Source organism: Kryptolebias marmoratus, linkage group LG2 (assembly GCF_001649575.2).
Source record: "Kryptolebias marmoratus isolate JLee-2015 linkage group LG2, ASM164957v2, whole genome shotgun sequence".
NCBI lineage: Eukaryota > Metazoa > Chordata > Actinopteri > Cyprinodontiformes > Rivulidae > Kryptolebias > Kryptolebias marmoratus.
The window spans coordinates 17,879,853-17,906,446 of NC_051431.1; the positions used below are offsets into that span (position 1 = coordinate 17,879,853).

At 40.2% G+C, this 26,594-nt stretch overlaps 1 protein-coding gene across 14 annotated transcripts in view; it reads right to left on the reverse strand.

Annotated features, from left to right (window-relative positions):
• The window catches only part of mecom (MDS1 and EVI1 complex locus), a 138,350-nt gene that overhangs the window by 94,882 nt on the left and 16,874 nt on the right, over window positions 1-26,594 (reverse strand). The window contains exon 1 of one of the 14 annotated variants that reach the window (XM_037973098.1): window positions 24,344-24,405. The exons of the other annotated variants lie outside the window; for them this stretch is intronic. The gene's annotated coding sequence lies outside the window, so the exon portion shown is untranslated. Of the gene's footprint in view, window positions 1-24,343; window positions 24,406-26,594 lie in introns of those variants that run through there. 14 annotated transcript variants of the gene reach the window in all.

The window sequence follows — 26,594 nt, forward strand, 5'->3', positions numbered from 1 at the left end:
GTTTGTTCAGCGATGGACGTTACTTCATTACTATGAGCTGACGCCCCTCATCAACGAAGGAATTCAGCTTTCAGTGGGGGAACTCCAGCTGGGAGTAGCATCAAATTTTCAAATTGCATTAAGAACATAGATGGGGCGGCATGATAGCAGACGGAAGCAACTGTTACAAAATAACAGAACTAAAACAACTTTGATGTTGATCTACTAACAAGACAACAGATAAGATATAAAGCAAAAAAGCAACAAAAAAAAAAGTTTGGAAAACAACAATATCTCCTCAACCAAATCGGCTATTATCACAGGAAAATACATCATGACACCTTGCTTAAACAAAGACATGCACACGCTTGCTTATATATCATGCATTCAACTGCTCGATGTGCAATTCATTAATTTTTATTAGGAGGGGAAAAACATTTGTTCCCAGGCCTGCTATCTGCATGGGTGGAATGATTTTCACCTCTGCCACAAGGTGTTGAGCGGACTCATACATCACATGATTACCCCGAGCAGCGAGCAGGGCCGCCATCATCAGGGAGTGAATTAAAGATGATAGAAAGAGCTATTAATCACTGTGACAAAGCCCCTAATGGAGGTGTGACCCAGCGACTGCTGACGGGACGCCAAGGGAACGTACCCACGGGACAAATGGATACATATGTTTACAGAGAATAACCTACCTGTGGACACAGTCAGCTCCTTCTCTCTCAGGTTTAACACAGTTTTTCTGATACTAATTGTGTTTTGCTTGCTATTTTTAGTCTTTACTACAGTCTTTACTCTCTTATCTTATTGCTTGTTTTAGGTGATGTAAAACACTAAGATCAGTACACTATCTATTGTATTGAAGAGGCCTTAAATTACAAAAAAAAAAAAAAAAGCATTTTGGACAGTGGTGTATAACCCTGGTCCTTGAGGGCCACAATAGTTGTTTCCCTGCTTCAACACACCTGATTCAGTGGTTGAATTACTTCTTCAACATGTCCTCAAATTCTGCAGAAGCCTGTTAATCACAGACACATTCAAATCAGGTGTGTGGAAGCAGTCAAATATCTAAAGCATGCAGGACAAGGTGCTCTAAGATCTAGGATTGAACGCTTCTGCCTCTCATTTTATGAACATAAATAAATGGTGTAGAGAAACCTCAGAAAGGTGTGCAGTTTTAACAAGCATTCTCAAAAATGAAGGAGATAACAACTATTCCTAACAAATAAAATGAAATGGTTGTTTTTGGTTTCTGGTTTCAGAAAGCTTATTGAATGAGAAGTGAGACATCTTCTAAATATAATATATCTTCATCTTCTATAATAAAGGGTAAAATAACAAAAAAAGAAAAAAGAAAAATTTTGAAGAAACTTTGAAGAATGCCAATGCAGCTACTGATTGAAATCCCAACATTCATCCTCTTTCTTCTGTAAATCCCAGTAGTAATTTGGGCTTACTTTTGTCGTCATCATCACACTCTTAGTTCAGTGTTTCATGATATTGTTTTTAAAATCCCAAAACTTAAACTGTGATTGTGTAAAAAAATCCTGAAAAATTTGTAAATGTCAGCTTAGTTATGTGAAGTCCAACTTTTTGTGACCCGTTTAAACTTCAAATGATGTTTCCACTGTGAAGTATGCCTGAGCTGTAGAGCTTGAAAAAGGGACTTTTATTGTATTGTGTATCTGAAATATTTTCAGTTCTTTGCAAATTATGTTGACACCTTATGATATACTGCCACTGAAAGTTATACCAGACCATCCCATAATAATAATAATAACAGGTCTGGATGCCAATGGATTGCATTCAGACTATTGAATGTGGTTAAAGTGACCCGGACCACCTCTGAAGGTGGTTTAAGTAAAAAAATATTTTCCATGCAGACTGAGACCATTTACACCTGTATTTAGTGCATTTCGATTGCAATTTGATAGCTTAGGACACATTTTAATGCCAGATGTGAACGGAGTCTTAGATCATAAAATGTACAAATTACTCACTTTATGAGTACCGACACTCATGCTTATCTGTAGACACTATTTGTTGTCTGTGATAACAGATGCACATTTTTTAAGGCTCACCTAGTGTTGATCAAAAGTATTCATGCATGATCTCCATCCAAATTCTGAGATTGTTTTTCTTATCATTCTCTTGCTTTGCATAGTTGTTTACTATAGTTCACTCTGAAAAAAAGAGTGAAAATGTGTTTTTGCTGCTGATCCAGTATTTAAAGCCTAATACATCCCCTTAAATATCTCTTGAAAATACAAAACCCGAAAGTGTGTGTGGGCACTTAAAGAACCTGCTTTAATGTAGTTGTTATTGTGTCTTCAGTCATATTCCCAAAACATAAGGTACCCTGAGAGACCTGCACTGAATTTAACTCAAACAAAAACAATCTTTGATTTGGTTGATTTTTTTATGTTCTCAAATCCACCACAAATCAGAAAATGACTGCTGTTGATTTAGTAGGTGTTGTTAATTGCAATGCATCAATGTGCGTTCACATTCCCTCAGCAGGGTGTATAGGAGCCTGACGGCCTCAAGAGAGGGAATAAGCTTCCTAATTAACTCTGTCTTTGTGCTTAATGGAGGCCTTGATGCCGCTTTTGGGGAAATCTTTTGGTCCACGGGTCCATTGGTGTGACTGTGGAACTGGCTGATACAAAACACAAACATTTAAATTGGCAGGTATATGCAGTGTAAAAACCTTTTTAAACAATTGTCTATTTATCGTGTGTATTTTTTTTCCTTTTTTTCCCAATGAAAGTTTTGATAATGGTTGAATTTTCCTAACAGAACTTGATTTTTGATAGAATATTCATTAAAGCAGGTGCAGTATGAACAGTTTGAATCTAACAGCTAAATATCGAGGCATGAAATGCAGATAAGATGGTTTTATTGGTATAATTAAGCAGTTTATTAAAGCCCTAAAGATTTTACAATGAACGTAGCTGGGAAGAGCTGAGTAACTGCATCACAGTAAGGAATTGAAACAGATGATGTTGCTAAATGTTCTCTTTAAATAGGTATTCTCATAAACAGGCATCCATAAGGTGCAAAGCATTTCAGCACACACACAAACACACACATTTGTCACAGCAACAAGAGTCGAGCTCTTAACATAGTCCTAATTAACGAGAGCATTGTCTCTGTTTTTCACGCTCGTGTTTGTCAACTGCTCCCCCATTTTAGATGGAAAACACTTCATTAAAGGAGTGCATTACCAATTAACATCTTGCAACAAACTTAAACTTCGAGCTGGTCCCTCTGTGCAAACACACACACTTAGACACCTACTGTAATTAATTAGCATTAGTTGTGATTAATAATAAGCGTCCTTTCCTGGTAAATCTGCAGCTGCGGCGGCAGACTGACACAACAAAGGAGTCTGTGGAGGCGACAGGATTTATCTGGGGAACTGCTCGGGGATTTTAACATGTTTCTCACAGGCCTGACAAATGGCCTATTAATTATCTAATGTTGTCTGACAAGAACCTCTTGATAAAGATGTATGTTTAGACTGGGTGAGGAGGGGACGATACGGCACAGGCAAAGGGAGAGGTCTGCAAAGGGTAATAGAGAGAAAGCGGGAGAATATTTATTTGCATAAAAAGAAGAAAGATAAAGTGTGCAAGACTTATGCACACTTGCCTATACACACAGGAGAGCTGAGTTTTTGACTATTTCTTCTTTTTTGGAGTATTTTTATCAAAAGATAAATTGCTGCAGCAGGATAATCAATATGGAGAAATAACAAACCACATTTATTCCTAATGAAATGCTAATGAATGAAGTCCTAATGAACATAGAGATGGATGTTCAACACACACACACAAACACAGGGGTCCCTAAAACCACAATCAATATCATCAACAAGGAAGTCTCCACATAAACCAAACCACTTCATACCATTAAGTCTCCAAACAACACGAAGCATACGGGCATCTTTCCTTCCTAACCCTGCTTCATGATTCAATCTCAGTCCCGACTCTAATTTGCAGAGTTTATCTTCCGCCCGCATGTTGACAGGTGTTCCTAAGTACGGTGCCAGTTGCCAAAAGGTTTCTATGATTGCTTCAGCGCCGCATTTGGCCTAATGAGATAGGATCCCAGTCGGACGCTAACTCAGAGCTGTCAGATGTAAAGCAAACAGAATAACAACCGGGACTCACATTGTTTCCAAAAGCCATACATCAGCCTGCATGCGGAGGGAGGGCCTTCCAGATCATACACTGACCCCTCGAGATGAGTAAGAGGAAAGGAAAGACTGGAAGAAAATGAAAAAGGAGGGGGATAGCGGAGGAAGAGCTATTAAATGGAGGAAGAGATGGAAACAAAATAGGATGAAGTTACAACCTATTGTACTGCCATTATTATTCATGCAGTGGCAATTTTTGAAATATGTTGCTGTTTAAAATTGTGAGGGAAAAAAAAGTCTCCTCAAAAACTAACAAGCATGCATGTATGAGCAGGAAAAGTATAAAAGCATAGTTCAGATCTTTTGAAGAAGGATTAAGTGGTAAGTTTATGAATAAATAATATCTTACCTGTTGTAGATGACCTCAAATTAGAGAACTTGAGTTTTAACTCTGACTGGACTGACAAGATAATGGCTAGCTTGAGTGAAGTCAAAACTAAAGTGGATTGATGTCATCTTACTACATCATTACACTGTATTTACATAGATTTCTATCGTTAATTGCAAGCACAAATAGTGGCAGCAGCAGCTAGATGCAGCTCTTCAAGTGCAATCTGAATAACTTCCAACAGGAGTACCAAAATATTTCTACCAGAAAAAAAAAAATCATATATAATATGGAATTGGTGGCTGTGTAAAGATTTATAAAATAATGTTTGCATGAACATTTTTAGACTTGAGTTGTTTTACGACAACAACAATCCACCTTGGACTTGGCTCCACTTGGACTAGCTGTTAGCTCATCAGCCTGGTCTGATTTATATTATTTATTCAAACTGGGCCAGTTTAAAAAGCTATCTGCAACAGGTAAGAATAATTTTTAATAACTTTTCAACAAAATCTTACTTAAATAAAATGAGCTATCACCATGGTTTATTAATGTTAGCCTCTGTGCTCATTGCAAGGCTTAGAAATGGGTGATTTATATATATACACACATACACTATATATATATATATATATATATAGATGTGTGTGTGTGTGTGTGTATATATATATATATATATATATATATATATATATATAACTCTTGAAGTACACATACTTTTCAAAAACATTGAGATGTATGTGACAAGTGGAGACAATGTGTTATGAGAATTGTCATGAGTCCCATCGTTTCTTCTGTCTTTGTCCCTGATTAATTTCCATGGCCGTGTCCCTCCTCAACAACATGTGTCACAGACCCTAAGCTTTTGATTTGTTTGCTTTGGTCACAGGTGCCATTCCTACAATCCATCTTCCTGTTCCACCACTCTCATCCATCTATCTGTGACATCTGTAACATCTCAGAAGTACAGATTTTTTTTTTTTTTCTTTATCAACTGTCACATGGAAATCTGGAAGTTGTCGGTTATAAAATTTGATTCAAAAGTCCAGCAAATAAAGTTTGTCTTAAAATTCATGTTCTTACCTAAAACATACATGTCTGCGCAGACATACGTCGACAAAACGTTTCCCCTCCATCTTTCTTTCATCCTCATGTCATGGCTAACCGCCATCGGGCCTTAATATAATTATGGCTCACAGTTGTGCACATTTGAGAAATTGATTCCTTTGATGAAATGTGAGCGAGGCAGGAATGGGCAGAGCAGAGAGAGAGACTTATATCCAGCGCGGCCGCTGCCAGCTCCTTGAGCCCCCGCAGAAGGCCCCCTGGGTACCAAACCGCCAGCTCAACCCAGCCCAGCCAGCCATGGTCGTTAAAAGAAATGATAGCACATGTGCTTTGTTTGAGTTTGATGTCTTTGTAATGCATTACACAATTAGATTGATTTGACAATTTCCATTATACTTGATAAAATATTTATATAGGCCCGAGGATGGTAGTTCTTATCAAAGAGAGCTGATCTGCCGTGCAGATAGGAGCGACACTCTGCAACGGAAGAGCCTTTTAAAGCTGCGCAAAATAATCAAATACACCCTGACAACTAGAAATTTGTGCTTGTACTGAACAAAATATAAATATTATTTTGCTTGCTTTTTGTATGTGACCAAGCTTGATCACAGTCAAGTGTTTGACATGAATAATCAGGCTCAGCTGAAACGCATGAAACGAGTATATCTGTGAATCAATAACCTTGTTCCCACGTTTTCAATGTGTGCTAAAGAAACAGTAAATACTGTAGTATAAAAAAGAAAAGCCTTCTGGGCTTAGACCTCAGTCTGCTGTTGGTTCAAAGACAATTCTTAGCTTCTTCAACTACAACACATTAGCTTCATTTTTTGTTCATCTGAATCCCAGAAAGTCAATGTCAGCATGTTACAGACATTGTATCAAAATATGTTTCATTTCAATTATGTCTTACATTAAAATATCTCAATATCTACTTTACACTAGCTGCACAACTCGTGCATGCAACTTTTCAGTCATTTGATTCTTTGTTTTTGTCCCAGCTTTCTAAATCTGCTTTAAAAACGTAATGCAGAAATTCTAATAAATACATCAATTTAGGCAATAAATTCACTCATGCTCAGAGGTGAGTCTCCTTCACCCTTATTTCCTCCACATTCTCTTTCTCTCTCCCCCCGTCTTTCTCTCTTTTTTATTCTCACCTGTCTCCCCCTCTTTCTCCCCCACTCCCCTTTACACCTTTTCTACAAACCTCTCAGCATGCTCAGCTAGCCCACATCCATCACAGCGCAGAAATTTAAGGAGCCAAATTGGCCTCATCTGTCTCAATGCTGGATGCAGATGGAGTTTCTTCTGCTGAGGGAGGTGTAGTTAGTCAACCCTGCTGCCCCCGCCCCTCCAATGTACTGCATTAAAGCTGAAGCAGTCCGAAGCAACGTTACAGAGGTGATCAGATGGGATAAAGAGGGCATGGCGGCAAAGTGACCACCTCACTGACCACACACGTCCTCTGCTTCATGCACTTTTTTTTTTCCAATCACATTTCGTTTTTATTTTCTACTTGCCACCTAGCTTTCATACTGGCTCACTTGCCTTCTGATGCCTAGTCTCTCAGTCTTGTTTACTCCTACCGCCAGCAGACACACACTCAGACACACACGCACGAAAGCAGTGGTGGCCATTGCACAGCCCGCGGTACAGTCTGAAGCAGCTTGCTTAGACCTGGCTCGTTAATAAAGGCCCTAAATAGGCAGCATGCATAAAACATGAAGCGCCGCGTGCTGCCGTAATGAACTGCTGCTCCATAATTGCATCTCAGAGCCGTAAAATGAAGACAAAATATTTGAAGAGGGATTCTGTCACCTCTCTGCAGACGCAACACTAATCACAGGCGTTCTCTGGGGCTCCCGGGGGTCTCCTCCTGACAGAGAGCAGGGGGCTAAACACCCGGGGCGGGGACATTGGCAACACCCTTCAACTGATGGGACGTAATTGAATAATTGCTGATTAGAAAATGGGGAGGTGGGGTGTGTAATAGTGTCCAGTGTGTTATCTGAAATGATCCCACTGGGAAGAACAATATTTGCCTAGGAATGGGTCTCCAAAAAATATCTACCTAGTGTGCCAGGATGGAAATTATCATTAATTTAAGGGTCTGTTCATGAGCTGAAAATCCTTTAGTAGATGAGAAACTGGAGTGGAAAAATGTTGTTTTTACTTGTTAAGGAGAGCAGGTGGATGAATATATTAACACATTTCTGCCAGACAATATTCATTAAAGAAAACAGAGCTTACGGGGCCAACAACACAGTGAAAGTTTTAGCTGATCAAGTTACTAGAAAAATACATGTAAAAAATTACATAAAATTACATGTAACAAATGCAGATGCATGAACACACAGACACCAGATAGACAGATGCACACGCGCATGGACAGTGACAAGCTCCGAGACAGGCAGGCCTCCAGATGAGAGATTGGAGTTCCACCCAGAGGTGTCACCCAGACAGTTAGAGAGTTTAGGTCGCCGTGGTGACATAATGAAGGTGCTGTGTTTGTCACAGGAGGTCAGCGGTGATCACTGTGCCTGGCTCTGAGGAGGTCACGGGCACACGTAATGAATCCAACCAATGACAAATGGCTCTCAGCTCAGGGCTGAAGCATATGACAAACTCAAGCTCATCACTTGGGCACACAAATATTCACAAAGAAACCATACTGAATGTCTGAAATGCTCTGCTGACTCTGCATTGCTCCTTCATATTTTTAAACAGAGATGCTTCTTGACTGTGTTTTTTGCTCGGAGACTTTGAAAAAAATTCCAGTTCAAATTGACCTGAAGTTACAAGGATTTCTCTACCTTTCTTTGCCTCTCTCTCTTTTGAGTGCTTCAGGAGGGTTTAGAAGGCTCAGTTTAGTTTAGTTTGCTTACTTTAAGCAGAAATAGTTAAAATCTTAATTTATTGTGGTGACAGGTCAGATGTTATCAACAATAAGCCATATCCATTCAGAGAAACCTCTAGAAGTATTGTGAGAACACACAGACTCTAAGTAAAAAAAATGCCTGATTCAGAATAAATCAAACAAGCCTGATATATATTTAAAAGGCTAAACTCAATCACACTGAAGCCTGTGTTTGGTTAAAAAAAAGAAAAAAATATTTGAAAGCAGGATTATTTTTAATGTGACAAGCGAACCACCTACAACCAACCTGACATGTTTCATTTTGATTTTTGGACATGAATAGACTTTGTCTGAGGGTTGTTTTTCCCCTCTTCAGGGTTCGATGCCTCAAACACCACCAGGACGCAGCAGCAGGGCTATTCCACCTTAACTTCGTTACAGAACTTGTTACATGCAATAATGTCTGCAGCCACAGAGACTTTCCAAAGCACGCTGCGACATGTGGAACGGACCCTGGCATGGAAAGGTCCTGGAGAGGATGTTTGTTTAATGATTGTTGGAAGGTTAACATTCAGCCCGGCACCCCTGAGCAACAAAATCCCCATCCGAGCACTGAAACTGTTTATGTTATTTGTTATGGATGTCAATTTCCTTCTATTTAGGAGGTGATTTAACTGGACAATACAGTAGGTCTGCAGTCTTGTATGGGGACTGTTGTCTTCCTGTGTAACACACTACGCAGCTCTCCATGAGAGCCCGGACATAAACAATGTGTGACATTGTTTAAAACTGAAAGGATAATCATATTTGACTGCAAGAAACCTGCCAAAAAAGTGTCTTTTAACATTTAAACTGGTAAAAATTGTTGTTATAGTGATTTCTAATTAAATTTTGAACTTTTCAATTGCTGTTTACTTTTGCTGCTATTTGCAAGTGCAAATCTTGACTCTTTTGTACTCTTTTCATTCAGGTCAGGATTTGTGAGTGGGTTTGTGTGTACGTGTGCACGTGTGTGTGTGTGATAAGTGTAGCAGGTGAACACAGATGTCGGGTGACAGCTGCCAAACGACAGCAAGATTAAGGTGGGAATGCAGAAGGGCAAAAGGAAAAGAGAGGAACATGACAATAACAGCGACTCAGATTAGATTGAGGCACGTTCTCTCAATCTAAAGCACTTAGTGTGCTCGATGTGTCATTGGGACAGATGAGAGGAATCACAGAAATCCGCTGTTTCTTCTCCCTAATTCAAACAAACAAGGACTCTAAGCAGAGCCACATGGCCCTTCCTAATGACTGACACTTTGTTTAAGAACCATCCATATTGACCTGGTTCGAATTTAAATACTTGGTTTTTATTTCACAATAAGCTGCCAATATTCACCAATGCAAAATTCCAAAGAGCTTGAGTGACTTGAGGCTGTTGACTTCATGCAGTTTTTTTTTCTCTCTTTGGTTTTCTTGTTTTGTTCATATTTGGAGAAGCATGACTGGGAAATTATGGACAGATTGCCTGAATATGTATATGTTAAACATGAAATTAAACAGTGATCAGTTACACTAATGCATTTGATACGTTATGATTCCTATGAGTGGGTTTAAAGACCATATTCCACCAAAATACAGTTGTTGAAATTTTCGAACTGTGGGCCTGATTCACTATAAATGCACAACTTCTGGTTTTACCTCCAACTTTTGTGCATTATTTACCTCCAATAGTATACTGTACATGCTCCTTCTCTGTGGCATATTTACAAAGAAAATGGTGCTAATGATTTGTTGTCTCAAATACTCCTACCAAGTTCATCAGATGTGAGCAGTTTGCACAGTTTTTTGACAGATCTAAATTGTTCTCACTGCACAAGCTAAATATGACCATCTGCCACAAACTCATCAGCCACACAAATGACAGAGACAAAAAGAAAAACGGTTTCTTCACGATGAGCTCCTGATCTCATAATATGAAGAACAAAGTGACTTCTTGCAACATCTCACTAAATCAGAGAGGAATTTTAAAATCAGTAAGTGACATTTTGAGCTTTCTTGTCCCACATTGAGTCCTCCTTCTTAAGTAATCAAAAAAATGGGTTCTTGGTCTCTATCCTGGATCAAGGGGTTTTCGCTGCACATATTCTCCATACAAGGAAGATTAGGATCAGATTTTTCAGGTGCATAGTTCTTATCTTGGTGCTAAATTCTCAAATATTATTTTTTTATATGCTTAGCTGTAATTAGTTCTAATAATCATTAAGAAAAAAATGTCATGTGCACCGTGATTGTGTAGGGTAGAGCAGGTGAAACTTAAAACCTCATATCTCTAGTGTGCAGACTCTGCTCCCAAGAATACAAAATGTCAACTCCCATAAATCGGGTCCTACTTGGCTTCAATTCCCATTCAGAAACAGTGGGGGCATTTGGTTAAGTTTTATAATACATGTTGATGATCAGCACAGAGATATGCTGTTTAGCTGACAGTAATATTTGAGGTGCCCGCCTTCCTTGGCAAGGTTTAAGAATCAGGCAACATTTCTGCTGCTCCTGTTGATTGTTTCTAGTCAGTCAGGACCCGTGTTACTTGTTTTGAAAAGTCCACTGAAATAATTACAAACTTAAAGTAAAACTTATCTATTTCAAGATGGCAATTTCAAATTTTAAGGCGCAAATATTAAATGCTTTGTTGTGCTTCTAAACTTCCACTGTAAAAAAAGAAACATTTCCACAAGAATCATATTGACTTTGTATGTAAATTAATTACAAGTCACACAAGTACAAAGATTTAATGTCTTTTGAACTGCTTGAAATGTTGACAATTCTGTACAAAAGGCCCAGATTGGAAAGCATCCCCAAAGAGCTTAAAGTACTGCTGCAAATTAATAATCACCTCATTTTAACCTTCTGCATCTACAAATGCAGCCAAAAATCAATCAAGGTCTACTTTTTTTCATATTGATAGGCCGAGTGAAAGAATGTAAACTCTAAACTAACAATGCAACAACCGTGTACATAGATGGAGATCAATTGTAATTAAAACTGAACAAGTGTTTCGCTTTGTACTCTCAAAGAGTTCATTGGTCATTAAGTACCGTTTCATCACTTATCAGTTAAAGGTTTTTTAAATCAAGTCCACAGCTTCTGCCTCCTTTGGGATAGCACTCACACTTGCATAGCAAATTTATTTGTGCTTGTTTTGCAATCCAAAGGCAGCCAAATTAAGTATCAAACAATTTAATGTTATGTGTCACTCTCCAAAACAATCTGCATTAGAAGCACTTAATTAAACTTTTAAATTGAAATGTACTAATCAGTTTGCGGCAGAATGGGTGCCTGCTTTCCCCCACATGAAACGCCACGGCTGGGCAGCCCGGTCCATTGCCTGCTCATTAACATGAAGGTGCGATTTGCATTTCCTGATGGACTGTTTCGATTTTTAATATCCTTCTTTCCTCTCTTGCATCAATCATGGAAGAGGTAGGCCACCATGGGCCACGATTAACCCTCCAAATCTGCCACAAAACAAATATTACAAGAGTTCACTAATTTGGAGATCAAAAAGCCACTTGTCCATTATATAATTGAAATGAAGGTGGAGTGTTGCACTTCTGAAGAGCTCTATAATTACCAGCTGTTAATTGCACACTCGTGGTGTCTCACTTTTAATTAAAAAAGAGCGACTCGTGGCTGGACGATAAGCGACGGTGGAGAGGCTGCAGTTTAATCAACAAAGCGAGAGGAATTTGTTTCTGCTGTGGCCAGCAGTGGGCTGGAGAAATCTTCAAATAACCCAGGGAGATTAAAACGTGTCCATTAGGACCAGTCAGGTTTTATTTGGGGTGGCAGGAGCGAGAATATTTGAAGTCGTCCTGCTGCACGCACGTCAGAGAAGCGCAGCTGGGGGTGTGGAGTCTAATCAGTCTGAAGCGCACGAGTGGAGGAATTGGACACCGCTGGTGGTGAGAGGAGTTAGAAAAGAGAAGGAAGGGATGAAGGATGTAAAAGAAGTAGCAGGAAAGGAAAAGTCCTCAACCACCCTCTTATTTATTATTTTCCCACTTTCGCCATTCCTGCTTGAGCGTGTTCGACATTGTTGTTCAAGTATTTTGACAGTGAGCCAAAAAAGTCTTTAATCTACGTGTCTTAGCGATCACGTTGCCTGTTCGCTTCACACATTAGTCACTGAAAGACAGGCCTGGCAATCTCTTCAAGCTATCTCTACAGGATGTGTCAGTGCCCTTAGACAATACACAAACAACTTCATGTTCCTTGGACACCAGTTCCACCTATTCTATGACCTATTGAACCATGGCAGAGCACTATAAACCAAAAAAACAAAAGGCAACTTCTGCACTCAATAGTCCAAAATGTGTGGCTATAACTCACACAGTGTTTATATGAAAGGGACAGTTACCTTGCTCAGCAACTTTGGGCTGCTGCCAGGTCCCCAAAGGCTTCTTGGAGCACTAGCCACATATATATTGGTATATGACTAACATGAATGTGATAACCTCATCCACCCTCTCTCTGACCTCTTTGCTCCCTCGCTGATAAAACTGTCTGCCAGGAAGTGTCCTTCTCTGCGCTTCCTCCCTCTCATGCTCAATCATCACCTGTCACCACAGTGGTTAGGACGGGCATGTCCTCATTGAAAAAGAGATAAACTAACATCTTTTCAGACAGTCAAAAAAAGAAAAAAGAAAAGAAACCCCCCCCCCCACCACCACCATATATATTCTTTTAGTTTTAAGATGCAAAATGCAAAATGCACATCTAAGTAATAACAACAAGATCACTAGGGGCTTCCCAGACCCCCTGAGCGTTGCAACACTTTTAGATAAAGAGCCGTGAGTTTATCTAAGGAAACAGTCGCTGGGGCGAGGATGGTCTGGCCTCACTGACAGATTAGTCCAGCCCAGGCCCACTTCCTGCCTGCTGAGGACACTAATTAGAAGGAAGGACTGACACCACAATAAGAGCTGACAGTTGAGTGCACTTAGTACAGCTTCACACAATTTGCCCCTGTATTAGTACAGAAGCTGCGCCAAGCTGTAAATTTCATCACATTAGCCAGTGCTTATCTGATGTGACAAAGTCAACCTGGATGCTGTTTGGACAGAAAAGCACGGGGCAGTTCTGGGGGTGTTGATTTATGGCTGGAGTGTGTTTTATTTGAAATTTTATCAGCCACAATACCTGACTCCCTGTTTTTTTGCATTCTCCCTGTGTGCTCCCCCACCCGCCACCCCTCACCCTCGAGCCACTCTTACTGCACAAACCAGAGGAGACAAAAGTCATTGTGAGCCAAGGCAGTTCCCAGTGTTAATGACATCCTGTTTACAAACAGGTTCAACAGTGTCACATGGGTCACGGTCACTTACACTCTCACACTTTGTCCGTCTGAGCCTCATATCTTCTCCTTCTATTTAAATGACCTTTGACCTAATGAGGCGTTCAATGTGGCTACCCCTGGGAAGAATATAAACATGTTAAAAAAACAAAAAAGAAGAAAAAAAGACACCTTCCAGAGCTACTGCACTAACAGGAACTAAGAGGGAGCACAAAACACAATGTGAGAATACGTGGGAAAAGCACTCACACGTGCACACATTCACACAAACGCCGCCATTATTATAATCCCAAAGTCCTCAAATGGAGAAAAAAATGTGCCATTACCCAAAGGGCAAATTTACAATTTAGTTACAAATGTGTGCATGTAATGGGCTGAGCTGTTTTACAGCACCAGCATGAACTGAGCTATTGTTTTATTTTGAGAGGTGCTGGCTGTTATTGGATTGTTTTACATCAGCTTGGAGACTTTTGTTTCCAGAGGCGCGCTGTGTGGTGTGAAGTGGGTCCGACTGAGTCAGACACAGAGAGGGAAGGAGAAAGACGAGAGATGGAGAGAGAAGGGGATGTGCACATGTGTGTGGCACTCTTAAGCTTTTGGAGTGAAGCCGCTGAGCTTCTGTTGGTGTTTATTCATCAGGATGGAAATGTCTCTCCTGCTGAGGTCTGGGGGGGTGGGGTAGGGGGGCTCCCAGATTCAGGTTCTTCTCCTACATGCTAACCCTCCATCACTGTTTCATTGTTTGTAAAAGCCATAGTAATCCACCACAGTCACCTCATAAAGATGTTGATCAATACCGCATCTGTTTTTGTTACTTTAATGTGTAAAATTCTACAATAAAGCAACTAAAATCCACACTGACTTCGCATTAACTCAATTTCATGATTCCGTAATCTCCCACATGCATTGTCCTAGCTCAGTATTGGGTTCAAAGCCAAAGTTAATTTTTTTTTGAATTAGGGTTCTGCAGTGATGGTGGTGGTGTAAGGGTTTTTTGAAACAGCGTTTGTAGGAACCACAATGAAATTTTTCAGATTGGAATTGTTTCACAGCAGCAGCAGCAATTCACTTTGGTCCAGTTTCCAATTTGACTAGAACAGGTCAAATATTAATCATTCACAACCTTTCCTCAAAGACCCACTTCAAAGGAAAGTATTGAAGAAATTATTGCTTTAAGGTGATTATAAAAAAGTGGGCATTTTCTGGTGCTTTCTGTGGCTGTGCCAGCCCGCTGAGCACTGCGTCAGCATGGGTCGAGTGCCACAATGTGCCTGTCAGTTTGTGGGACATCCCAAAGGAGCAAGGCAAGAGGCAGCCCCCGCCAACCTTGCACATCCATCATTGTGACACCACAAGCTGCAGTCATGGGAAACCCACCGCTGGCCAGTTGCTCTGGACCAGAGCTGGAAGGGGAAAGTCAGGGGGTGGGGGGGTCCTCGCCATCCATTAAAAACACATTGTTTTGTTTATTATAACTAGTTAATGAGGTTGAAGCCAGGCCTCGTTTTGTTTTGCAAATACTTCCAGAGGGGATTTGGAGGCAAAAAGCCCCATAGCTGGGTCTGGGCAAGGCGATTCATGAGGGCCTGGGCGCTTTATAATGGATGGTCTTTGGATTTTATGGGAGAGGACTTGGCCATGTTAGGAGCGAGATCCTTGGTTCTTGTAAAACGAATTGTTTTTAGGGCTTTTCTCCATATGCTGAGCTCAAACTCACACTTTTTTCAGTCACACATTTTTGCCATCCATCTTTTTTGTTCAAACTGCTATATATTTTTAGGTCTCTCTTAGTTTATGAATTGAACCTGAGGTTTTATTTAAGAGTAAAGCCCAAATCATCTGTTTATACAAGTTTTTAAATAGTTTAATGAGCAATGAGCAACAGTTACAAATACAAATTAAAGTCCTAGCAACATCATCATCTGCAGGCTTTTATGCCAGAGTTTTAGACACAGATCATCTTTAAAATGTTATAGCTGTTATGGTAAACCTTGAAAATACTGTTATGTGCAACCTTTTACAATGCTGCAAGATATTGCATGAGCTTACGTCATCTGTTAGCACTTAGAGTATGTGTTGGACATGACTATCTGCTACTACCACATCCAATTTTAGCTCCATACCTGTAAAATTCACTGAGCAATAGTTATTTTTGTGTAGGCTAATGTTGCTTAGCTGTGGCGGCCATCTTAAATTAAGTTGACTCTAAATGTGAATCAGTTGTAGATGTACAGCAAATGATTACTTTCTGAGAGTTTGACGAAAATCCATTAAGTGGTTCACAAGATATTTTGCTAACAAAGTTGATACTAATACTTAATGGCAACATTTTAAACACAGATCTTGTCTATCAGTTATCATTCAACATCTAAGATGGGGATCAGTCTCAACTACTACCACCAAAATGTAGCTCAATATATATAAAAGGTGACTGAGTTTTGAGCATTTTTGTGTTTGCTAGGATTGCTTTGCTGTAGCGACCATCTTATATTGGCTTGACTTCAACACACACATGCACTCATGCTCACATGACAAATACATTATAGCTTCACCTTGGCGGGTGATAAAAATATTTTAAAGGAAGAGAAGACTTCAGATCTTTTGTCAGGGTGACATGATGTTTGAATTTAAGGAAGATGAGTTTTTAACAAGGAAAAACAGAGGGGGAAAAAAGATTTATTTGAAAGCAAAAGAATGATAAGTGGCAAATGTTAGCAGTATCGGCGGTTTGTGGAGCCAGAGGCCCCCTGTCTAACAGAGATAGGCAAGAGGGCCCACTCCCTGTCCAGCCACAGCAGGGGCCCTGGGCTGCCTGCTGACACGTCTACTTTAATTGTTGGTATTAAATCACTTACACTTTAGCTCCAGATGCTATCTGTCATCCGTTAAGATCTTTTACAGTAGCGGGTGTATGCTGCTCAAATGAGAAACACTCCAGAGAGACACACGCACAAACACATACCACATTCACGGTAAGTCTCACGCACAAAGACAGTGAGGCGAGAGCATGTACGCACACATGTAGCTAGATTAAACAAACACGCTCTCACACAAATACAATGGGGTCCTGTGTTGGACTGATTGTCGACGGGAGTGGACAGACAGGGAACGGGACTCCACCCCACCTTTACCGCGGGCCACCCGTCAGTCACCGAGCACACCACACCACCAGCTACACCGCCAGCTGTTTACTTTAGGAAGGCGGCTCAAAGCCAATTAAAATACACTTAGAGCTGTGTCCGACTTGTGTTTGGAGAGATAATATGAGTCCAGAAGCCCAGTCAACATGGTGTGCAAGTGGGCAGGAGGGGAGTATGTTTTGTTGTCTCAGAGTGAAATGTGTCATTACAGCACAGCAAGATACTTATTCATGAGTCAAACAAAACACAGTCATGCACTTTATGACAACTTTATCCCCTCCAGAAAGAGCAGTTAGGTACTTTATTTTATGGTAGTAGTCCATTTTGGTCTTTGTTCCACTCAGACTAGCTGCTAGCTCATCAGTTCATTCAGAATGAAACGTTTATTTATTCAAACCACTGGTAAGATATTAGATGTTTATAACATTTTCACAGAACTTTACTTCAAAAGATCTGAACTGTCCCTTTAAGTTATCAGAACAGGGCCATTGGCACAATAATTTTTTTGCTGCAATATCTTTAAAAGTGAGGGTGAGAGTGTGAGTGAAAACATTAATCAATAAAAATAAGTAGCCTTGTGCACAAATGTGAAACACATGGGCTTACCATTATGTGTGAAAACGCATACAGTAGTAAATGATATCGGGGTAGTAACACGCATGCACACAAGCACGCACACACAAATAGATGCAGGGAGAACAGGGTGCTGATATGAGTGGTGGTGAGTGGTGAGCAGAGACGGGAGCTCCATGTCTGTTCGGTGTGTTTTAAGAGTGTTTAAATGAGTGAAAAGTCAGTTATGGCTTCCAGATGGGGGCCGGTTTGATCCGGATCATTCTGACAGGCCTAGACTTTGATGTGCTGCTGCCTATTACTGACATTACTTGGAGACAGGCATATTTCTCCCTAATCACTTCCAACTCCTCCACACCAGTCCAGTGCATGGTCTGCACCAGCTAGACACACCAGGGCTACAGCGGGGGTCTGTGTCTCTGCAGTGTATGCATCAATTATCATGTGCATACGCTTGTGAGAGGGTATTTGCTGTGCCATAAATATGGCCCAGTATTTATTGCAGGTCAGAGCGCAGATACGCACCTGTCTCACGTAAAGCAAGCAGTAAAATCTTAAGTATTAATGTACATTTTCATAACAGGGTCTGCAGTGGCCCAGCATGGTTACATTTTCACTCGGGTTGTGTTTCAGCTTAACTTCGACTGTCCTCCTGAAGTTTCATTGTAAACCTGTAGTTCTGAATGAAAAGCAAAAGGAGAGGACCAGAAAGCAGAGTATAATGCCTTCATTTGTGCAAGGGGAGAATTCCCTTGGAAGCATCCATCTTGTCAGTCAGGTTAAATATAGTTCAGACAGACAGAATAATTCCTCCACTTCCCTCTCCACCCACACTCCCCAGTGGAAGCCATTTCTCAGTGACCACAGGAGGAGGACGAACAAAAGTGGGGGGAAAGGAGCACCAGTCTGCTCCTCACTAATCACTCTGTGACCCTGAGACCACCCCTCTTCTATCCCTTGCAAGTGCTCCTCCTGATTTTTTTTTGGGGGGGGGATTTTGGAGAGGGATGAAGGGTGAAGGAGTGAATCAGGCCGAAGTTCCCCTCTCTTTATCTCCCAAAGACAGGGGAATGCCAAGAGGCCGGCACTTTTTTGTCTGTTCCTTGGAAAGAGCTGGGCTGGGTCTACTTGGAGTGGTGCATGCAGGTATTCAGAGCAAATCTGGAGTGTTCTTCAGTGGACAATTGTGCAGCCCGAGAACAATGTGAGTCATTGATGAGGCATCTGTAGAGAGATGCAGGTGTCTGAGGTGAAGAGCTGTCTCTCAGGCTTGACCCACTTATCTTCCGCAGCTCTTCTCTTCTCGAACAAAAAATTTATATCCTTCAAACGCTTATAAAAATGTCCAGACATCACACTTTGCTGCGTTCAGAAATGCCATATCACAAGACACAGCATTGGGCAAATGCTTTGGGACACTCATGTCAGAGAGCAAGACAGTGAGACAGGAAAGGACCTTTGACCCCTGGGCTTCACTCGACATTCCTGGTAATTGCACTCCATCATACTTTGTTCGGAAAAAGCAAACATCTAAATAAATCCTGTCAAACCATGTTGTCGTATTTGCCGGCAGATAAGACCAAAAAAAAACAAGCCCATGTTCCATAAACACAAACATGAGGAATCACAAATCAGTGCTCACAGTCACCACAACCATAAATCGGAATCAGAGACATTTTTAGCATTTGAGTTGGACAGGGAGAGGACAGTGGAGCAACCCGCTCTTTAAAATCTCATCACTTCTGTCACTGCGGCTTCAAACTGAAGCTAAAATGCTGACTGCCTCATTGATACAAAGCTGTATTACCCAGCAGGCAATAGTGGACTTGAGTTGAAAAGAAGCAGGCCTCGTCTTTCTTTTTATGAATATCTTGCAGAACAAACTTTCTCTGATGCAGTGACCTGTGGTAGAGTTCATGTGTGCTGAAGCGAAGTCTGACAGAATCAGATTTACACAAACATAAAAAAATTAAAATGCACTGTTAAGATGCAACAGTGCACCTCACTTTCTAATGCTTTTAACTAATGCTTCGGTTCAATAATCTATAGAAAAGAACAGCAGAAGAAGAATAAGGTTGTGATCTCACAGATGCCCCCAGGGGTCAGAGGCAGATTACAGCCTGCCTCACTGTTGGTTTTTTTCAGTGTGATTTTATATTAGATGAATAACATTAAAAATGTAATACATATAAGAGAAAAACATCAGCACTTCAGTAGAAACATGACATATAATGAAAGTTTCTACAAAATATTACATTAGCAAAAAAAAAAATAAGAAGTTCAAAAGTGTCTGTGCTGTGTTCGATCAGGAAATGGGCAAAACATATATTAATATGTTTTATTTTATCGTCATGTGTTTTCTTTTTTTTTAAATTCTCATCATGACAGTACTTCAACTGACTGCATGTCACTGCTGTGATGAGCCTGAACCTATTGGCTACATACAAAGCAGCAGTTTTCATGGAAAAAATAAAGAGATTTTTAAAAATTTATTTTCAAAATTAACATTTCCCCAAAAAATATTTTTGGTTCATTTGTATAGAATTTCACCAAGTCTTTGAAAAACAAAGATGTTTCAGCGTACTTTGCACAGGCCGAATATCGCTTTGTGCGTTGGAATCCCAAAACAATGAAGCAACTTGTACTTGCTTTTAACATCTGTTTTGCTTTATCCAGACTTTGTCAACATTAAACTTGGACTGTTTTTTTGAAAAGATCAATGATTAAGAGGAAAAAGAAAACTTAATCAAAAAAAAAAAAAGGCCCACAACTGTTTTGGGTTGTTCTTGTATATTTTGATGTCAAAGTTAAGGTCACTTATTAGAGAGCCATTTTTAATTCAGCATTTTGGTAAAAATGGATGGGAATTTTCTGCTTCAAATCTGAATGAAGAGATTTTTCTCAAACTTGGAAAAAAGTTGTTGTGTAGTTGGGGGTACCAACTTTCTGGATGAAAACGTTTCAACTGTTTCTTTGTTTTGGGAATTGCCTCTGATGAGAATTTTCTCGGCACAGGCTTGTATTCTTTTAGAAAAGACAAATGAATTTATTGTCTTTGACAGGAATGGTGCAGTTTACAGCTATTTGCAGTCTCTTAAGTGACTGGACATCAAAACGTTGATGAAAAAGCAAATAAATTATTGTGTTTTGGTCATTTTTTTCTCTCAAAATTATACTTTAACTATTCTGACATATGGTAAAACATATTACGCGGGATAACAAATGAATTTTTCAGACTGTGTTTTCTCGTCTATCACATGGGTACGAGCCTCTGGGAAGATTTTACCTTTGTGTTGGAGCTCCTACAACATCAAATGACAAATCAGCAACAGCAATGCAACAAGCTCTCAGGAGGGTGGATATATAATACTTTAACTCTCCTGGTCGGAGCATTCACAGCCGCTGAAATTTCACACCCAGATTTATCTTATTTTCTCAACTTATTTTAATATCTATTAGTTCTCTTTGTGGGTTAGCCTGGAAATAAAGTCACAGGGTTTTCTGCATAATAAAATCATTTGAAACTGCCACATTAAAAGAAGAAAAAAAACATGGTTTGAGGTGAAGCCTGAGCCATCCTCCTGGATTTGGGCAAATTCAGCTGATGCAAAACAAGGAATTAATTTGAGGGGAGCGGCTTGTGTGCAGAGCTTGGCGCTCTGACAAAGATGAATGGCATCATTCCAAGCGAATGGTAATTTCACTTTTTGTGACAGTGCTTTAGAGCAAAAGCGACTCTGAACGCACAAAGCATTTGCAATCCCATTGAGAGCCCTCGGTACCTGCCTATCAGACACCGCACATTGTTTACCAATCATCTGATATTGATTGGTTTCAGACTAAAGTTTGAAGATGAATTAGAGTGAGAGAAGGTTAAGTCCTAACCTTGAAAGATTTAGTGTCTATTCAGCCCGCATGTAGGACTCTCCTCAGCTCACTTGGAGAATGGGGAACTTTTAAATTCAATAGGGGGTGGGAGACACAAAACGTGTCACATTCACCAAGTGAATCCACTGGAAGAAACGCAGAAGAACACCCAAAAAGCATAATCTTTCTCCCAGTTGATAGAAATGGTAATTGCATGTGTGGGATAATACTTTGAAGCCAAGGCCTCGGTCGGACAGACCGCCTATTTAGGTTAAAAAAGGGGCAACAAAACAGCTCCTTCTTTACGCCTTTGTTCACTTCTCCACTCTTTTAAATGTTTACTGAAAAAGAACCTTCAAATCCACTCTCCATCTCCTTCTCAATGTGGCACCTATCACTCTTGGGTGCATGGACACATTGTGTTATGGAAATCATGGATATGTAGCGATCATTCCCATGAATCATTTTCTATTTATTATTCAGAGGCTCAAGAATCCGAATTTCATCCTCTTAAGGTGAACAAAAACATTTTGACATAAAGTACATCATTTGAATACCGGTACTTTGTTAAAGGACCGACTGCGTAGAAATCTTTAAAGGAATACATTACACTTGAGATGAAACTACGCTTAAAACCCTCACTTCTTAGTCATTCTGTCTCTGGTTTAGATGGTAAAACCGATGCTCTTGAAACCAAAAGCAAAATGACAGAGCGCCACAGGACATGAGGAGCTTCCACTTTAACATGCTGCAGAAGTGATGTTCTGACAAAATGGCATCCATTTTTTGATATTTTTGTCAGGGTCAGGAGTCCTGTCAGCCTGTTGGAATGTACCATCTCTCAGTGTGAGGCTGGAGCTCTAAATGGACCGGTGAGCCACCCATCACAGCTGGGCCACACCACTTAACATCCCTTTCCCACCCACCCCTCCACCCCCACCCCCTCCAGCCAAAACATCTTCTCTGGTCTGTTGCAAGGCTCTCCAGCCCACTCGACCTCCACAGAATAGAACTAACCCCACAAGATGCCCAGGTCAGAGGTCGCACTTGAAGGGGGCACGCAAGGCTCGTGGTCTGATGGGGGGAAGAGGAGAGCAAACGCTGTCCTTGCAAAGTGAGTCATTCTGTTGCGAATTAAAACATCCCTTCAACAAAAACAATGCACTGAGGGGACCTTTATCCGGCTCAAACACACTCTAAAATGTTGAGAATGAGAATAAAAGAATAAAAACCATTATCAGAGGACAGAAAACACAATGTTCTAAGGTCTTTTCCTATTTTAAAACAACTTCAACAAATTTCTGTTTCATATGCCAGAAACCCAACAGTTTCTTTTTTTTCATGTTAAAGGGCCGAGTGTAATGCTACTGTTGACACGAAATGGACAGAGGTTATGGATTACAGCGTACCGCTAAGGATGCAGGTGTGTCCATCATGACACTGAGACAAGCGAGAAGTACCACTGAAAGCAGACAGAACAGGACAGCAGGGCTCAGGGTCTGAGGGCTTCTGTAAATCATCCTGAAACTAATATGCTGGCCCACTGGGGGAAACCCACACGTGGCGTGCCGCAGCACATGTAGCAGAAATTATGGCAGATGTTCAATAACTTAACAAGTATATTGGGATGGTGTGTTACCATTCCAGTCCAGGGTAAGGCTGAGTGAAATGTTTTAGTTTAAATAACAGTAAGGACCACAAGCAAAAGTAATTTAGATAAAACTGTCAAAATCAGTAACATTTCAACATGCATTGAAAGAATATTATTTCATTACAAAAATGATAATAATTAATACTTAAAGTGAAAGCTCAGATGAAGTGGGGGTTCTATCGAAAGTTTGTAAACAATTTATATCTTACCTGTTGAAGATAGCTCTTTGAACAACCTCATTTTGGTGACATAAAGTTAAATTCTAACACACTGACAAGCTAATGGCTAGTCCAAGACCAATGTGGATTTCTGCAATCTTAAAACAGCTTCATTCTCAAAAATTCTATAACTGTTCTTGTGAATACTATTTTATAAACTTTAAAATGAACATCAATTTCACATGACATAGTTATTTTGGCTGAAAAAATTATATTCCTGCAGAACATGCCTCTAGGCTGCAGAAGTTCTACAGCTAGCTGTTGTTAATGCTAATTGCACCTGCAAAAAAAGCACTGATTGCTGTGTAAGTAACCATGTAATGCAAAATTAGCAGTGGTCTAAATCTTTATAGAACTGGTTCACATGAACCACTGTGATTTTTTTTTAGGATTTGAGACAGACATGTTTTAATTAATAAAAGTTTTTTTTAAATTGACAGAGTTCCACTTTGATCTTTCCCCCACTTGAATTAGTCATTAGCTTGTTAATTCTGTCAGAATTAAACTGTATTTCTCCAAATTTAGCTCATTTAAAAAACCTATCTACAATAGTTAAGATATTCATTGTGCATAACCTTTTCCGAAGAACTCCACTTCAAAAGATCTGAACTATCCCTTTATAACATTTAAACACAGCCATTTCTGGGAAGCGTACAAGTTTTTCAACTTTGTACAATTAAAAGAAACGATGAAAAGGCCAAACCAATACAGAAATGTTGCTGACAAAAGGAACCTGCTGTTATTCTGAACTTTGATAGCGTAAGCACTATATTGATAGTGTAAGCACACACACACACACACACACACACACACACCCTCACACACACATTCACACACAGAGTGAGGCCTTGGGGCTTAGCTAACCCTTGCAGCTTGACCGTCGGTCCTCAGCTCTGAATACGAGCAACACTTAAACTTTCCCCTTTTCAAACAGCAAAGCACAAAGAGAGGGCCACATCAGCGGCCTGCTGATCGTCCCCACAGATGACTGAGCGTGGACAACAGGCAGGTCCCTGGGCACATCTCCACACAATGTCCTCATGTCCCCCCAATCCATCTCTGGGTTTAGAACTGTATGTTGTGTATGCAGCGCTCCAATGTGAGACTAGATAAATACCAATTCTTTTGGGGAAGGGCAGTTGATAAAAAGGGAGCGGTTGGGGTATAGGAGGCCTGGTACTGCAGCTGTTCCACTGGCCACATCCACCCCCTGAATCCCCTAGCCACCCACCACCACCATCTCCAGCAGCAGGTTCCTCCTACAGAGTAAAAAAAAAAAACACGCTTCATTACGTCCTCTCTCCCTGGATCAGCCAGGGGCCTTTCAGTGCAGATAAGCCTCTTAGACATGAAGTAGCGCTCAGAGCTGCATTTGAGTGACAGCAGGAAGGTTTAGCCATTCAGTGGACAATGCTCACATTCTCTGGCTTTAATCTAGGAGGCGGACAATGATCTGTTTTTTAAGGCCTCATCTCCTCTGCTTTTCCCACAGCAGTAGGTGACTGGCACAAGGAAGAGAAAACGAGACAGAGAGGGCCGAGGGCCGGCTGCTGCGAAAGCGCACCGCTATCTCCCGAGGCCTCGTGTTTTTTTGACAGTCAAGACCGAGGTGGGACAAGAGGGGCAGTGCGACGAGGAGAGGAGGTGTGTGTGTGTGGGGGGGGGGTGTTGAAGTTGACGGACGGCAAAGCGCGCATCAATCACAAGCAAACACACTCACACACATATGCATGGGCACAAACAATAACTTGTGATGGTTGAGTGCGTCTGGGTGACAGACAGGCAGGTGAGAGGCCTGCTGGTGACGTGGCTTAGTGTAGTGCTTTGTCATTCTTATCTGCTGTGACCACTGACATCCACCCCTCCTCAGCCTTTCTGTGTGCTCCTAGGATCTATTTATGTGCATGATAATGCACAGGCAACAAGGGTAAAAAGAAGTTAAGATGGTGTGAAAAGAAAAATTGTCTAGATGTATTGACACAATGTAACCCTGCACCCTTCTGGGCACTAATATAGTTTGATGACACAAAATATAATACCATATACCGGTAAACTAAAATCAACTCTTTATGAAATTGTAAAACAACTGACGCAAGTTCATAAATAAATATGAGACTACGAAAACCAAACGAGGCTTATTTTATTGGTTTATTGTGGTGTGCGTAAGCTGCAAAATATTCATGAACATGATTCTATGCAATAAAGTCTATTTTAGTAAGATTTCCCAATGTACAGTCAGGTATATAAAGTAGTAGTGCAGTTGTGATACTAATGAGTCTTTTTTTGTATTTTATCAACAACATTTTTGAATTTCTTACAAGGAAAAGAAAATCATTGGTATCAGTTGAAACACATGTAGACAATAAATTACTTTATTTCAACACAGCACTGACATAAGTTTGCGTTTAAATATACACATTTTTAAACTGTTTTTACTGATGGGAAAGTAGATTTCGCACAGGAAGTGAATGTCTAAGTGTGTTTCAGCCAAAATGAACAAATAATACAAGCAGGAAAGACACAGTGTGCGTGCGCTGAAGAGCTAGGTGAATTATTTTAGCGTCGCCTCACACTTCACGCCAGTTTGTTTTTCCCCTGAGAGAGTATAAACATCTACACCTCATCTACAATAAACAGACACCACAGACTACTGAAAGAGGCATAGAAGTTCAGCTGAAGCCATTCAAACAGACATTTGTGGTTGTGTGTGTGTGCATGTGTGTGTGAACAAGGGGCCAACATACGGAAACATGTCCTTCAAAAGACTTGCTGTAAAACCCCTTCAATGTCAATCACTGGCCTGCTTATTACTCTAATTGGATTATGGCTACAGTTTGGCCCTCTGTATGCCTCTCTGTTTCTGGAAGGGGCAGTACCTGCAACACGAGCTGGTAAGTTTGAGAAACAAAAAAATATGACTTTTGCAAGTTCAGCTGCCGTTAGACTTTCAATTATCTAAACTTAAACTATATGATTCATTTTTTTTATCACTATTTTTTAAAAATATTACTCATCACTAAATATACAGTACTTTAAAAATGATTTAGAAAAACTGAGGTAATATGAAATTCTACTGATTGGTAACTTGTTTTTATCTCCTGTTTAAATTTGTTGGTGGATGGCAAAAAAGTGTACAATGGTGGTACAACGTGGTTTCGTAAAAAGCACATCTCCAGGATAAAAGTCAATGTTTCCTAAATGTATCTACAGTATATCCACTGCAATTCTGATCTCTATTGTCCAGAATTTTAACATTTCACAGTTTTTTTTCTTTCTATTATATATGATTTTGTGAGAAGTTAAAAACGACAGGGAAAAGGTTTTATACAATAATATTTACCTGTTGTATATAGCTCTTCAAACGATCT